We start from the raw sequence: 14,665 nt of genomic DNA on the forward strand, positions 1-14,665 counted from the left end.
GCATTGTAGGGAGGTCATACAGGCATGTGGAGGCCACACACCACTGAGCCTCATTTTGACTTGTTTGAAGGACATTACATCAAAGTTGGATCAGCCTGTAGTGTGGTTTTCCACTTTAATTTTGACTCAAAACCCAGACCTCCATGGGTTGATCAATTTGATTTCCATTGATAATTTTTGTGTGATTTTGTTATCAGCACATTCAACTATGTAAAGAAAAAAGTATTTAATAAGAATATTTCATTCATTCAGATCTAGGATGTGTTATTTTAGTGTTCCCTTTATTTTTTGGAGCAGTGTAGCATCGTTTGCTTTCGCTGTAATTTTTTTTTTAAATCTGGCACATTGGCTGGATTCACAACAAGTGTAGCTTTAATTTGATATTTTGAATGTGTGATTTCATCAAAGTAGAATTTTTAGACAAATTTATTTGAATTTGGCGCTCTGCATTTTCACTGGATGTTTACCAGGTGGGACGCTACCAACCCACATATCCCAGAGAGGTTTTAACAAAGTACTGAGTAAAGGATCTGAATACTTAGTTTTTTCTTTTAATACATTATCAAAAAAATCTAAAAACCTGTTTACACGTTGTCATTATGGGGTATTGTGTGTAGATTGATGAGGAACGTTTTTTATTTAAAAAATGTTAGAGTAAGATTGTAACGTTAACAAGATGTGGAAAAAGTCAAGGGATCCAAATACTTTCCGAATGCACTGTATCTGATAGCATTATTGTACATGGCAACATTATAAGACCACCATGTTTATGAAATACACCACTAAATGTCTTTTGACACTATTTCTAATTGCAATGTGAATGAGCGACAACTATATTTGGGTGGTTTATTCGTATCTGATAATGTTTGGATGAGCCACGAGGCATGCTGAGTGGGGGAATGAGGAAGGAAGTAGAGCAAGGCTAGATGTCTGTGTCCTCCAGCACACTGACAGACGATCTCTCATGCCACTTTATTATCTGTGGGAGTAGTTATGAGAATTACAGCTGTGCTTCAAACAAACGCTCCATTAATCATGTCAAAGTGCTCCAAAGTTATATCATTATATTTTATGGATGGGGAAATTGTGTACGGATTGTTGAGGATGATATGTGTGCATTGTCACCTGTGCGGAGAGTGTAGTGCAAATGTGATTGTAAATTACTTTGTTAGATGTGTGTCACACCCTGATCTGTTTCACCTGTCTTTGTGCTTGTTTCCATCCCCCACCAGGTGTCTCCCATCTCCCCCCCATTATCCCCAGTGTATTTATACCTGCTTTTTCTGTTTGTCTGTTGCCAGTTCGTTTTGTCCCATCAAGTCCTACCAGCATGTTCCTGTGTTTCCTGTGATCTAGTTTTAGTTTTTCCTAGTCTTCCCAGTTCTGACTTTTCAGCCTGTCCTGACCCTGATCCTGCCTGCCTGTCCTGTACCTTCCTGACTATGATTTGGATAATGACTCTTTGCCTGCCTTGACTTACCTTTTGCCTGCCCCTTGTACTATAATAAACTCTGAGACTCGTACTATCCGCCTCCTGTGTCTTCATCTGGGTCTTAGCAGGAGCCCTAATAGTACGAACTGGCCATGACTGACCCAGCAGACTTGGACCAGCTCTGCAATGCTGTCTCCTCCCAAGGAGACACCATTGGAAGACATGAGAAGCTACTGCAAATCCTTATGCAGGGAATCCATATCCTGGCAGAACGCTTTGACCGTACTTTCAATACATTGTTGAAGCAATTCCGCAGCTTCCCTACTAGGTACCAAGCCACTACAGTAATCCCCCAGACTCTCAGCAACCCCGCCGCCAGGGACGCTTCTTTCCAGCCTACCCCGGTATCCCGAGAACCTCGCTTACTTCCTCCGGAGCGCTACGCTGGAGATTCGGGAACCTGCTGGGCTTTTCTCTCCCAGTGCTCCCTTTTCTCTCCCAGTTCTCCGTTTGCCTCAGTCTAGAGGAGTTTGTGGCGGAGGTATAAAAAGTGTTCAATTCTCCGTTGTTCAGGAGAGAGGCTGCTGGTAAGACTACAGGGTGGATTTTTGCACGTTGGCTACTGAGAGTGCCTGGAAACCGGAAGCCCTTTTCGACATGTATTTTCACAGATTATCAGAGGAGGAGGTTAAAGACGAGCTCGCAGCCCGGGAGCTTCCCATGGATCTCGACTCCCTCATCGCCTTGACCTTACGGATCGATGGGCGGCTACAGGAACGTAGGAGGGAGAGGTCTGTTCCCGGTCACACTTGCTCGTCCACTGCTCCCATCTCACCCCAGAGGAATCCTAGAAGTTCCCGAGATCCACCTTCCGAGGTCACCCGATTGCCCAGGGAAATCACAGAGGGTGGTCAACTCGCCTCCCCCAGAGCCCAAGTTACTGGGAGGGCTAGATTGTCTCTGGATGAACATTTACACAGGATGTGCACCAGGAACTGTCTATATTGTGGGACTACAGGACTTTATATTTCCACCTGTCCATTAAAAAGCAGTATGGGGATTTTACAATCTCCCTTCATTCGTACCTCTCTCCATGCCACCCTGTTGTTGGGTGACCAGGCCTCATTGACTCAAGTCCGACGAGAGCTTTGTTGATGTGACTTTTGTGTTGTAGCTGGGAATCTCCACTCAACCCCTCTCTATTCCCATGGACCTCAGAGTGCTAGATGAGTGCTCTATTGGCAGTCACCCGCAATACAGTTCCTATCAACCTACGAGTATCAGGAATTCACACTGAGTGTTTGCATTTCCTGCTCATAGAATCTCCCGGATTGTACCCGTTGTTTTTGGTGTATTCGTGGCTCCAGAAGCACAATCCCCTGATCGACCTGGCTACTGGTTTTATTGTGGGTTGAAGCACGCTCTGCCATGCGCAGTGTCTGAAGTTAGCACAGCCTGCCCAAGACGTCTTCCTGCAAGCTTGGGAGAAGGCTTGGATTTCTCCGTCATTCCCGCGGAGTACCTGGACCTCCGGGAGGTCTTCAACAATGCCTGCGCTACGTGACCTTCTCCAGGGCACTACACCACCATGGTGGCAGCTTTAACACCTGTTGGGTCTGAAGACCAAGGCTACGGAGGAGTACATTGAGGACTCTCTCGCTGCAGGGAATATTATCGAACAAAACATACATGTAGTGTGTAACATGATGTCCTATGAGTGTCATCTGATGAAGATCATCAAAGGTTAGTGATTCATTTTGTCTATATTTCTGCTTTTTGTGACTCCTATCTTTGGCTGGAAAAATGGCTGTGTGTTTTTTCGACTTGGCTATGACCTAACAATCATATGTGTTGCTTTCGCTGTAAATCATTTTTTAAGTCGGACACGATGGGTAGATTTAAAGGATGTTTATCTTTCAGTTGCTGTATTGGACTTGTTAATGTGTGAAAGTTACATATTTCTAAAAAATATTATTTCCTAATAATTGCGCCCACAGTTGATTTCTTCTAACCAAGCTGCTTACCTATTGCAGATTCAGTCTTCCCAGCCTGGTGCAGGTCTACAATTTTGTTTCTGGTGTCTTTTGACAGCTCTTTGGTCTTGGCCATAGTGGAGTTTGGAGTGTGACTGTTTAAGGTTGTGGACAGGTGTCTTTTATACTATACTGAAGTTCAAACAAGTGCCATTAATACAGGTAACGAGTGGAGGACAGAGGAGCCTCTTAAAGACAAAGTTACAGGTCTGTGAGAGCCAGAAATCTTGCTTGTTTGTAGGTGACCAAATACTTATTTTCCACCATAATTTACAAATAAATTAATAAAAAATCCTACAATGTGATTTTCTGGATTTTTTTTCTCATTTTGTCTGTCATAGTTGAAGTGTACCTATGATGAAAATGACAGGCCTCTCTCATCTTTTTATGTGGGAGAACTTGCACAATTGGTGGCTGACTAAATATGTTTTTGCCCCACTGTATTTAGTGTTGTTTTGTCTGAAAATAATGAAAAAAATTATGTTTCATAATTTTTATTTTTAGGAAATTTCAGTAAGAAGGAAGGTCCTCCCCTTTCTCCTCTGAGGAGCGTCAACTGATGGCATGTTTGTTGGAGGGGTGCAAGTTCTGTGAATGGTCAATGTCATTCCTGTATGGATGTTGCTTGTGCTGATTTTTGGAGGAAGGAAGCTCTTTGGCGGCTGTTAAAACGTGGGAGATGCCTGGACTGTTACAATAACTTTTTTTTCCAAGTTGGTAAGTATGTGACCTGTACAGTATTTGGGTGAATGGGGGTGGACCCTATTGAAAGTATGTGTTTAATTGAGCATAGCCTGATCATGGTGTGAAACAGGTATGTATCAAATTACATGTATTTGTCAGGGTGTTGCTAGGATCAGGATGTTGATGCATTTTCAAATGTGACATGTACTTAACATTAATGTATATGTGGATGTAAGTGTGTAAGGTGGTGGCTGAACTTATGTGATTGCATAAGAGTCATAGGCTATTGTAACGGAACACCTATTCTAATGTATTTGAGCATTTGTATAGCTCTATTGTAATGTGATAATGAATGGGGTGCAGGCTAATCTAATGTGAGTGTGTAAGAGATGTTGTTGGCAGGCTCTCCTAAAGTAACTTGGTATGCTGCGTTGATTCCACCACAGAGGCAGGAGTACAGAGATGTAGCCATGGAGGTGACTTGCACCACTGTAATGTATTAACTCCGTCATTTGTGTCTCAGTGCGAGGCCATATATCCTGTTTAAGAGTGACACCTTTCCTCCCTCGTTGTACAAGGCAGCACAGCCACTCTGACGGGGACTTGAGCATGCCGCACTGATGGATGTGCTTGTCAAGGCAGCTCCAGGCTGATCTGCTCCCCACACAATGCACAGGGCTTGGGAACACTCTAGGCACAACACAATCACAACACATGACACTGCAATACAATCACTCCCCCTGATCTGTGTGTACTGCAGCATGTCTGCATGCCACCTAGTACGGTCAGTCACATCCGTAGTTGAGGAACACAACCACTTCATGACAAAATGCCTGCTGTGATTGATGTAATCTTATACCTCAAACATAATACATTCTTTGGGAAATATATTAAAACTAGTTTGAAGAACAAAGCACATGATATAGAAAGTTAACATTAAGAATACAAATATTCAATGCATGGAGAAGAAAGATGTGCAGAGATGTAGTATCCTGGATAGGTCCCATCAGTTGTGTTTACCTAATGCTCCGTAGATTATGAAAGGTCACATGAACAGTACTGTGCTGATATAAATATACATATAAACACAGTATCAGAAGTTTGGACCCACCTACTCATTCAAGGGTTTAATTTATTTGAACTATTTTCTACATTGTAGAATAATGGTGAAGACATCAAAACTGGTGGCACAGCGCCCTTAACCACTGCGCCACCCGGGAGGCCCAAAACAAGTACATTTCTAAGTGACCCCAAACGTTAGAATGTTGGGTTGTGCCATGGCGGAGGTCTTTGTGGGCTATACTCAGCCTTGTCTCAGGATGGTAAGTTGGTGGTTGAAGATATCCCTCTAGTGGTGTGGGGGCTGTGCTTTGGCAAAGTGGGTGGGGTTATATCCTTCCTGTTTGGCCCTGTCCGGGGGTGTCCTCGGATGGGGCCACAGTGTCTCCTGACCCCTCCTGTCTCAGCCTCCAGTATTTATGCTGCAGTAGTTTATGTGTCGGGGGGCTAGGGTCAGTTTGTTATATCTGGAGTACTTCTCCTGTCCTATTCGGTGTCCTGTGTGAAGTGTGCGTTCTCTAATTCTCTCCTTCACTCTTTCTTTCTCTCTCTCGGAGGACCTGAGCCCTAGGACCATGCCCCAGGACTACCTGACATGATGACTCCTTGCTGTCCCCAGTCCACCTGACTGTGCTGCTGCTCCAGTTTCAACTGTTCTGCCTTATTATTATTCGACCATGCTGGTCATTTATGAACATTTGAACATCTTGGCCATGTTCTGTTATAATCTCCACCCGGCACAGCCAGAAGAGGACTGGCCACCCCACATAGCCTGGTTCCTCTCTAGGTTTCTTCCTAGGTTTTGGCCTTTCTAGGGAGTTTTTCCTAGCCACCGTGCTTCTACACCTGCATTGCTTGCTGTTTGGGGTTTTAGGCTGGGTTTCTGTACAACACTTTGAGATATCAGCTGATGTATGAAGGGCTATATAAATACATTTTATTTTATTTGATTTGATTTGTGTATATATAGTGCCTTCAGAAACACCCATTGACTTTTTTGACATTGTGTTGCATTGCAGTCTGAATAAAAAAAATATTAAATGGACATTTTTTGTCACGGGCGTACACACAAAACCCCATAATGTCAAAGTGGAATGATGTTTTTAAATTTATTTACAAATAATTAAAATTGAAAAGCTAAAATGTCTAAGTCAATATGTATTCCACCCTTTGTTATAGTAAGTTTTTTTATTTTTTTATTTTTATTTCTCCTTTATTTAACCAGGTAAGTTCTCATTTACAACTGCAACCTGGCCAAGATAAAGCAAAGCAGTGCGACACAAACAACAACACAGAGTTACACATGGAATGAACAAGCGTACAGTCAACACAATAGAAAAAAAAGAAAGTCTATGGCGTGAGGAGTTAGGCCATAAATAGGCCATAGAAGCAAAGTAATTACAATTTAGCATATTAACACTGGAGTGATAAATGAGCAGATGATGGTGTGCAAAACAGCAGAAAAGTAAATAGAAACAATATGGGGATGAGGTAGGTAGATTGGGTGGGCTACTTACAGATGGACTGTGTACAGCTACAGCGATCGGTTAGCTGCTCAGATAGCTGATGCTTAAAGTTAGTGAGGGAAATATAAGTCTCCAGCTTCAGTGATGTTTGCAATTCGTTCCAGTCACTGGCAGCAGAGAACTGGAAGGAAAGGCAGCCAAAGAGGTGTTGGCTTTGGAGATGACCAGAGAGATATTCCTGCTGGAGCGTGTGCTATGGGTGGGTGTTGTTATCGTGACCAGTGAGCTGAGATAAGGTGGAGCTTTACCTAGCATAGACTTATAGATGACCTGCAGCCAGTGGGTCTGGCTATGAATATGTAGCGAGGGCCAGCCGACTAGAGCATACAGGTCGCAGTGGTGGGTGATATAAGGGGCTTTGGTAACAAAACGGATGGCACTGTGATAGACTGCATCCAGTTTGCTGAGTAGAGTATTGGAAGCTATTTTCTAGATGACATCGCCGAAGTCGAGGATCGGTAGGATAGTCAGTTATACTAGGGTAAGTTTGGCGACGCGAGTGAAGGAGGCTTTAATGCGAAATAGAAAACCGATTCTAGATTTGATTTTGGATTGTAGATGTTTAACATGAGTCTCGAAGGAGAGGTACAGTCTAGCCAGACACCTAGTTATTTGTAGTTGTCCACATATTCTAAGTCAGATCCGTCCAGAGTAGTGATGATAGTCGGGCGGGCGGGTGCAGGCAGCGAATGGTTGAATAGCATGCATTTGGTTTTACTTGTGTTTAAGAGCATTTGGAGGAGACGGAAGGAGTGTTGTATGGCATTGAAGCTCGTTTGGAGGTTAGTTACCACAGTGTCCAAAGAAGGGCCAGATGTATACAGAATGGTGTCGTCTGCGTAGAGGTGGATCAAGGAATCACCAGAAGCAAGAGCGACATCATTGATATATACAGAGAAAAGAGTAGGCCCGAGAATTTAACCCTGTGGTACACCCATAGAGAACCCCAGAGGTCCGGACAACAGGCCCAATGATTTGACACACTGAACTCTGTCTGCGAAGTAGTTGGTGAACCAGGCGAGGCAGTCATTTGAGAAACCAAGCCTATTGAGTCTGCCGATAAGAATACGATGATTAACAGAGTCAAAATCCTTGGCCAGGTTGATGAAGACTGCTGCACAGTGCTGTCTTTTAGCAATGCTGGTTATGATATTGTTTAGTACCTTGAGCGTGGCTGAGGTGCACCAGTAACCAGCTCGAAAACCGGATTGCACAGCGGATAAGGTACAGTGGGATTCGAAACAGTGATCAGTTCATTAACCTCTCTAGGGGGTGTGGGACTCTAGCGTCCTACCTGGCCAACATCCGGTGAAATTGCAGAGTGCCAAATTCAAAAACAGAAATTCTAAAAATACAATTTTTGAAAACAAAATTGTTATACATCAGCTTAAAGATTAACTTCTTATTAATCCAACCGTTGTGTCAGATTTCAAAAAGGCTTTACGGTGAAAGCATACCATCGGATGACAGCGCCCAGCACACAAAACATTACAGTTACCAGCCAAGTAGAGGCTGAAAATGTGATAAAATTAACCACTTACCTTTGATGATCTTCATATGGGTGTACTCACAAGACTCCCAGTTACCCAATACATTTTTGTTTTGTTCGATAAAGTCCCTCTTAATATCAAAAAATCTCCAAAAATCCAATGGCTCCAATAGGGTCACAACAGGCAGAAGAAAAATCCCAAAAGTGTCAGTAAATTTCGTAGAAACATGTCACACGATGTTTATAATCAATCTTTAGGTTGTTTTTAGTCATAATAATCAATAATATTTCAACCGGACAATAGCTTCGTCAATACAAAAGAAAAACAAGAAAGGTGCACTCTCGGTCGCGCATAGTAAACAGCACTGGGACACTGCAGGGTCCACTCATTCACAGTTGTTTTACGCTCTCATTTTTCAGAATACAAGCCTGAAACAATTTCTAAAGACTGTTGACATCTAGTGGAAGCCATAGGAAGTGCAATCTGAGTCCTAAGTCATTGGATACTGTAAAGGCAGTCAATGGAAAACTACAAACATAAAAAAATCCCACTTCCTGGATGGATTTTGTTCAGGTTCTCACCTGCCATATCAGTTCTGCTATACTCACAGACATTATTTTAACAGTTTTGGAAACTTTAGAGTGTTTTCTATCAAAATCTACAAAGTATATGCATATACTAGCATGTGGGCCTGAGTAACAAGCAGTTTACTTTTGGCATGCTTTTCATCCGGAGGTGAAAATAGACATTAGAGAGGCAGGGCAGGATGGATATAGGTCTATAACAGTTTGGGTCTAGAGATTGCCATTCCTTTGAAGAAGGGGATGCCCGCGGAAGCTTTCCAATCTTTAGGGATCTTGGACAAAAAGAAAGAGAGGTTGAACAGACTGGTAATAGGGGATGCAACAACGGCGGCGGGTAATTTTAGAAAGAGAGGGTCCAGATTGTCTCGCCCAGCTGATTTGTACGGGTCTAGGTTTTGCAGCTCTTTCAGAACATCTGCTATCTGGATTTGGGTGAAGGAGAAGCTGGGGAGGCTCGGGCAAGTAGCTGCGGGGGATGCTGTTGGCTGGGGTTGGGGTAGCCAGGAGGAAAGCATGGCCAGCCGTAGAGAAATGCTTATTGAAATTCTCGATTATCGTGGATTTATTGGTGGTGACTGTGTTACCTAGCCTCAATGCAGTGGGCAGCTAGGAGGAGGTGCTCTTGTTCTCCATGGACTTTACAGTGTCCCAAAACTTTTTGAAGTTAGAACTACAGGATGCTATTGCAGTTCTCCACAGGATGTTTTTGTGCTGGTCGAGGGCAGTCAGGTCTGGAGTGAACCAAGGGCTATATCTGTTCTTAGTTCTACAGTTTTTGAAAGGGGTATAATAATTTAAGATGGTCAGGAAATTACTTTTAAAGAACGACCATGCTAAATAAGTTCAGGAGTAAAGATTTGCTCAACAATAAGTTGCATTGACTCACTGTGTGCAATAATAGTGTTTATTAATATTATTTTTTATGTTTAAGGATCCTTAGTCGAGCACTGAATTTCAAGTAGATATTCAACCACAAAGACCATGGAGGTTTTCCAATGCCTCGCAAAGAAGGGCACGTGTTGGTAGATGGGTAAAAATGTAAAAAGCAGACATTGAATATCCCTTTAAGGAAAACTGAGGATGGATCAACAACATTGTAGTTACTCCACAATGCTAACCTAATTGACAGAGTGAGAAGAAGGAAGCCCTTACAGAATAAGAAAAATATTCCTAAGCATGCATCCTGTTTGTAACAAGAACCTAAAAAATGTGGCAAAGCAATTCACTTGTCCTGAATACAAAGTGTTATGTTTGGGGCAATTCCAATACAACACATTACTGAGTACCACTCTCCATGTTTTCAAGGATGGTGGTGGCTGCATCATGTTCTGGGTGTGCTTGTAATCATTTAGGACTAGGGAGGCTAAGCACATGCAAAATAGGATAAACTGGTTCATTCTGCTTTCCATGACACACTGAGATAAATTCACCTTTCAGCAGGACAATAACCTTAAACACAAGGCCAAATCTACACTGGCGTTGCTTACCAAGAAGAAAGTGAACGTTCCTTAGTGGCCGAGTTACAGTTTCCACTTAAAACTGCTTGAAAATCTATGGCAAAACTTGAAAATGGTTGTCTAGCAATGATCAACACCCAATTTGACATAGCACGAATAATTTTAAGAATAGTGGGCAAATATTGTGCAATCCAGGTGTGTCGAAAGTTCTTTGAGACTTAGCCAGAGAGACTCACAGCTGTAATCGCCGCCAATGGTGATTCTAACATGTATTGACTCAGTAGTTTGAATATTTATGTAAATTAGATGTTTCTGCATTACATTTTTAATACATTTAAAAAATTTAGGTTTTCACTTTATGGGGTATTGTACTGTATGTAGATTGGTGAGAAAATAAACACATTTAATACCATTTGAATTCAGGATGTAACACATTAAAATGTGGAATAAGTCAATGGGTATGAATACTTTCTGAAGGAACTATATCATATTCATAGGCAACAGTGATGTTTCTATCTTTAACTTGACCTACTGTAAAATGTAACACAGATCAAAGATTCTGACATGATTGTTTAACAAGTTGCAGACCCATGACCCATGTTGTGTGTCACTATGGAAATGCAGTACAGCTTTTCTTCAGATAAAATTCACAACCACATTTCCTCAATCATCCCTCTTGCTCAGCCAATCAACTTATATCATAACATAATGCAGGAATGTTCCATTTCCCTCCACAGATCATATGATGAGATCACTCAGTGCCGATCAGCTCAGCCTATTTCTTACATCACTGACTGACGCGTTACTTTAACAGGATATAGCCCAAGTTCAACATGACAGTCTCTCAATGTCCCCATTAGGAGATCAAGATCCCTTATGATTCATGACAGACAGGCAGGAGAGCATGCTAATTGGTGAACATGGAAATCCCAGCGACCATCGCTTTTCCCTGCAGGATCAGTGGCTGTGTGATTGTCAGAGGGGGGAGATGCATCTGTTGGCAGTCCGCCACTAATCCTATTGCTACTATCCCTTTCTACTTGTGTCACGTGCACATCAAACTTACACGCCAGGCAACGTGTGAGCAAGCACCACTGATGAAAGTCCAACGTCTCTGCTGCTCTACCCTGTTGAGTCCCAATCATCTCATCATGGCCAGTACTGTCAGCCAGTTTCTTCTCATGTAAGCCTCACTTGCAACTTGAGACATCAGGGCATAACAGGCCACTGGATGGACATACAACAATTTGTATGCCAATTTTCAACCTTTTGAATGTTAAGGAAGTAGGTTCTCTGGATTTTATTGCTGCTTGTAGAGATTCACACAGCCTTTGATATACTGACATTATGATGACTAGTGCTGTTAGTTAGGGAGTCATCTGATTGGGGAGAGTGAGTCACTACCATCATTGGCTGTAAGCCATACTCAGAATTTATTATCAAAACATCATGTTTCATTGTTTGCACACCCTTAGTCTCCTGATTCACTGTATCCTTCCACTGCAGTGTCCCATCTCAGACCCCAAAATCTATGTTTTTGTGTGTGTTTTTTATGGTGAAAGTGCCAGTGGAATCAGCAAAAGGCATATCCATCCGGGACAGAAATCAATGAGTCCCATTCACCAGAATGCTCTGGTGAAATTTGTGACAGCTGGTCTGATTGAAGATTGATCACAAGATATAATCTGAGTGGTCCATCATAAGACAGCCTTTGGTGTTTATGGGCTGTCACACTGACAATGTGCACAGGGTCCCTCTTAAGGTCTTGCCAATAAAATTGTTGTCTCAAAACATTTACTGAACTGCAAAGTCAGGAGACTTTTTGTGCAGGACCATTACGGAGTGACACTGGAGGATGACAAGACAAGGTCTCTGCTGAGTTTAATAATACTAAAATAATAATGGTGGCCTGCAGAAAATATACGACTTCTCAAAATGGAATGCCAGAGTATGCATAATGAATCATGGGGCAAAGAACTTCAAACTTTTTAAACATCTTATGAAGATTAAAATGTAAAGATCTGATCAAAAATGCTCACAGTGTGTTTTAGTCACTTAGAGATCATGAAATATTTCCTAGGGTGCAATGAAGCGACCAGATGAGTGTAGTGATGAGGGACTCACAGGCATAGCCATAGCACTCACATTAGACAGACCATCACCAGGCACATTGATGCACAGAGAAACACTCACCAGACATGCTTAGGAGGCGATTAGTACTCTCAAGTGGTACACTTCAGTTTCAGTACGGAGCCAATAGCAATGTACACTTTATGAACTGAGATGCACTGTCCATGAAAGTATATATGAGTATTTTCTGAAAGTTATTGTTATTATAATGTGGAAACAATGTTAGATTATTTTGCTCCATAAACAATATCCATTATTCACAGAAGTTCACATGCAAAATAAACATTAGAATAGTGATGTATTGTTCTTCATGCAATAAGATATTCCTGGGGTGTGTATTATTTAAATGAAGAATGTATGACTGAGCATATAACTACATAACATAACAACGAACACAACTACTAATAATCTCTGTTCCCCTCCTTGCGTATACAGCCAACTTTTTACTTCTGGTTTTGTTTTTGCAGATGTCAATGTTTTCATCCACAAAAGACAGGTGAAAATGTCCTAGTGTTTGAGATCACAGGCTGCGGTGCAATCGCTTTGGTCAGCACTTTCATACAATAATGACTACAAAGAGGAGGGAGACTCTGGATGTGAAGTGTCACACATAGCTCGGTTTAATGTGGTCCGTTTACCACACACTCTCTATTCCATACACAGCCGTGCCTTTCAATGTTGCCATATGGCACCCGGAGATGCCTAGCTTGAGACATCAGAGAACATCCTCAGATCAGCTTCCAAATCTCTCCTAGAGAAGAGTCAGTGACAATCAAGATAGAACATTCCAGTATATTCCATTCTAATTTATCCTAGACCTCCGGATTTGGTGATTAAATATTATCTCGCTTTCTATTACAAAGTCTAAAATGAGAATATACTATACTGTACATGTATGCATATAGAAATGATTTGTTGCACATATTCTGACCCCAAAAAACAAATGAAGAAAACATTTTGCTTTTATGGTGTGATATATGTGATGGGATATAGTCCAATGAATCTCTGGCATACAATAGTTATTTGGACTGCAGGCAGCAGGACTCTTGTTTTTGTGTGAGTGAACAGCCATGTGTTTAATCATCAGTCTTGTAATTTGGCCTATAAAGAGTGTCATCATCCTAACATGTTATGCTCAGTGGGGAAGGACTTGGCTCCCGGTGAAGCTGCACATGTTGGAGTTTCAGGGAGTTGGCATTCAGTACAAGATGTGAACTGTATGTGTCTCGCCTGTCTGTCAACAGTCATAGACGAGCGTACACTTTTACACTTGAGTGTAAAAAATGAAAAATAACTGCAGAGTGAGGGAGAGCTTATGTAAATAAGTATTTAGGTATTTCTGTTTTATTTGTTATTTTATTTAATACATTTTAGAATAAGGCTGTAAAGTAACAAAATGTGGAAAGAGTCAAGGGGTCGGAATACTTTCCAAATGCACTGTATATAAGAAGTATCAGTACCGAGTTGTTGTTTAGGGGTAAGAGGTACTTGAGGTAGATATGTAGTACATATCATATGGGTAAAGTGACTAGGGAAAAATATAGATAATAGACAGTAGCAACAAAGTGTGTGGTGAATGTGAAAGTGTGTGTGTGTGTGTGAGGGGGGGGAGAGAGTATTTGTTTGAGTGCCTATTATATCATCACTGAGTAATAATCACTGTAATTAGTGAGAACAGACACAGCCTTCTCTATCTGTTCAGCTCATGTGAAAATGCATTTGATAATAGAGAAAACAGATTGTTTTGCAGCAAAGATTACTGTGAGTTTAAACCAAATCAGCTGGTGGGGGGGAACTCTCTTCTGGTTTGAGGCAGCCAGCAGAAAAGAGTCTCTGGTGGTCCATTCTGTTTGTCTGCAGTAATTAACTGGAGGTGAAGATTAAGCCTGATTCCTCCCACAGAGTGTGTGCAATACATCATGCTGAATTCATACACTGAGCTGAGCTGGAAGACAATGAGCCTCATTTATATCATCTGCCCACGCTGATCCGGAATAGGATTGACCACAATCAAAAACGCACACTAATCTATCCAGCTGGCATTTGCCATCAATATTTACCACACAGCCACCATCGGCTTGACAATTATATCTGGAGGCATGAGATGGAGCGAAGAGATTTGCAATCTGAATACTAGCAACATGTTGATGGGAGGGACCAGACAGTCTCTCCCTTCTGGGGGTGCAAGGCACTGTTACAGGTTGTTGAGGAGCATCCCGCATAGACTCATACTGGATCCCAACCATGCTCACATTGCAATAGATTATTCT

At 41.9% G+C, this 14,665-nt stretch overlaps 1 long non-coding RNA gene across 1 annotated transcript; it reads left to right on the forward strand.

The window, feature by feature from the left end:
* The first annotated feature begins 331 nt into the window (after positions 1-331).
* Positions 332-6,351, forward strand: LOC149979105 (uncharacterized). Its single transcript, XR_016484798.1, has 2 exons — positions 332-3,672; positions 3,970-6,351. It is a non-coding gene; the product is annotated as an uncharacterized LOC149979105 (long non-coding RNA).
* The last annotated feature ends 8,314 nt before the right edge of the window (positions 6,352-14,665 follow it).

The sequence above is a fragment of the Oncorhynchus mykiss genome, chromosome 12, assembly GCF_057628025.1.
Source record: "Oncorhynchus mykiss isolate SJ-2025 chromosome 12, ASM5762802v1, whole genome shotgun sequence".
Lineage (NCBI taxonomy): Eukaryota > Metazoa > Chordata > Actinopteri > Salmoniformes > Salmonidae > Oncorhynchus > Oncorhynchus mykiss.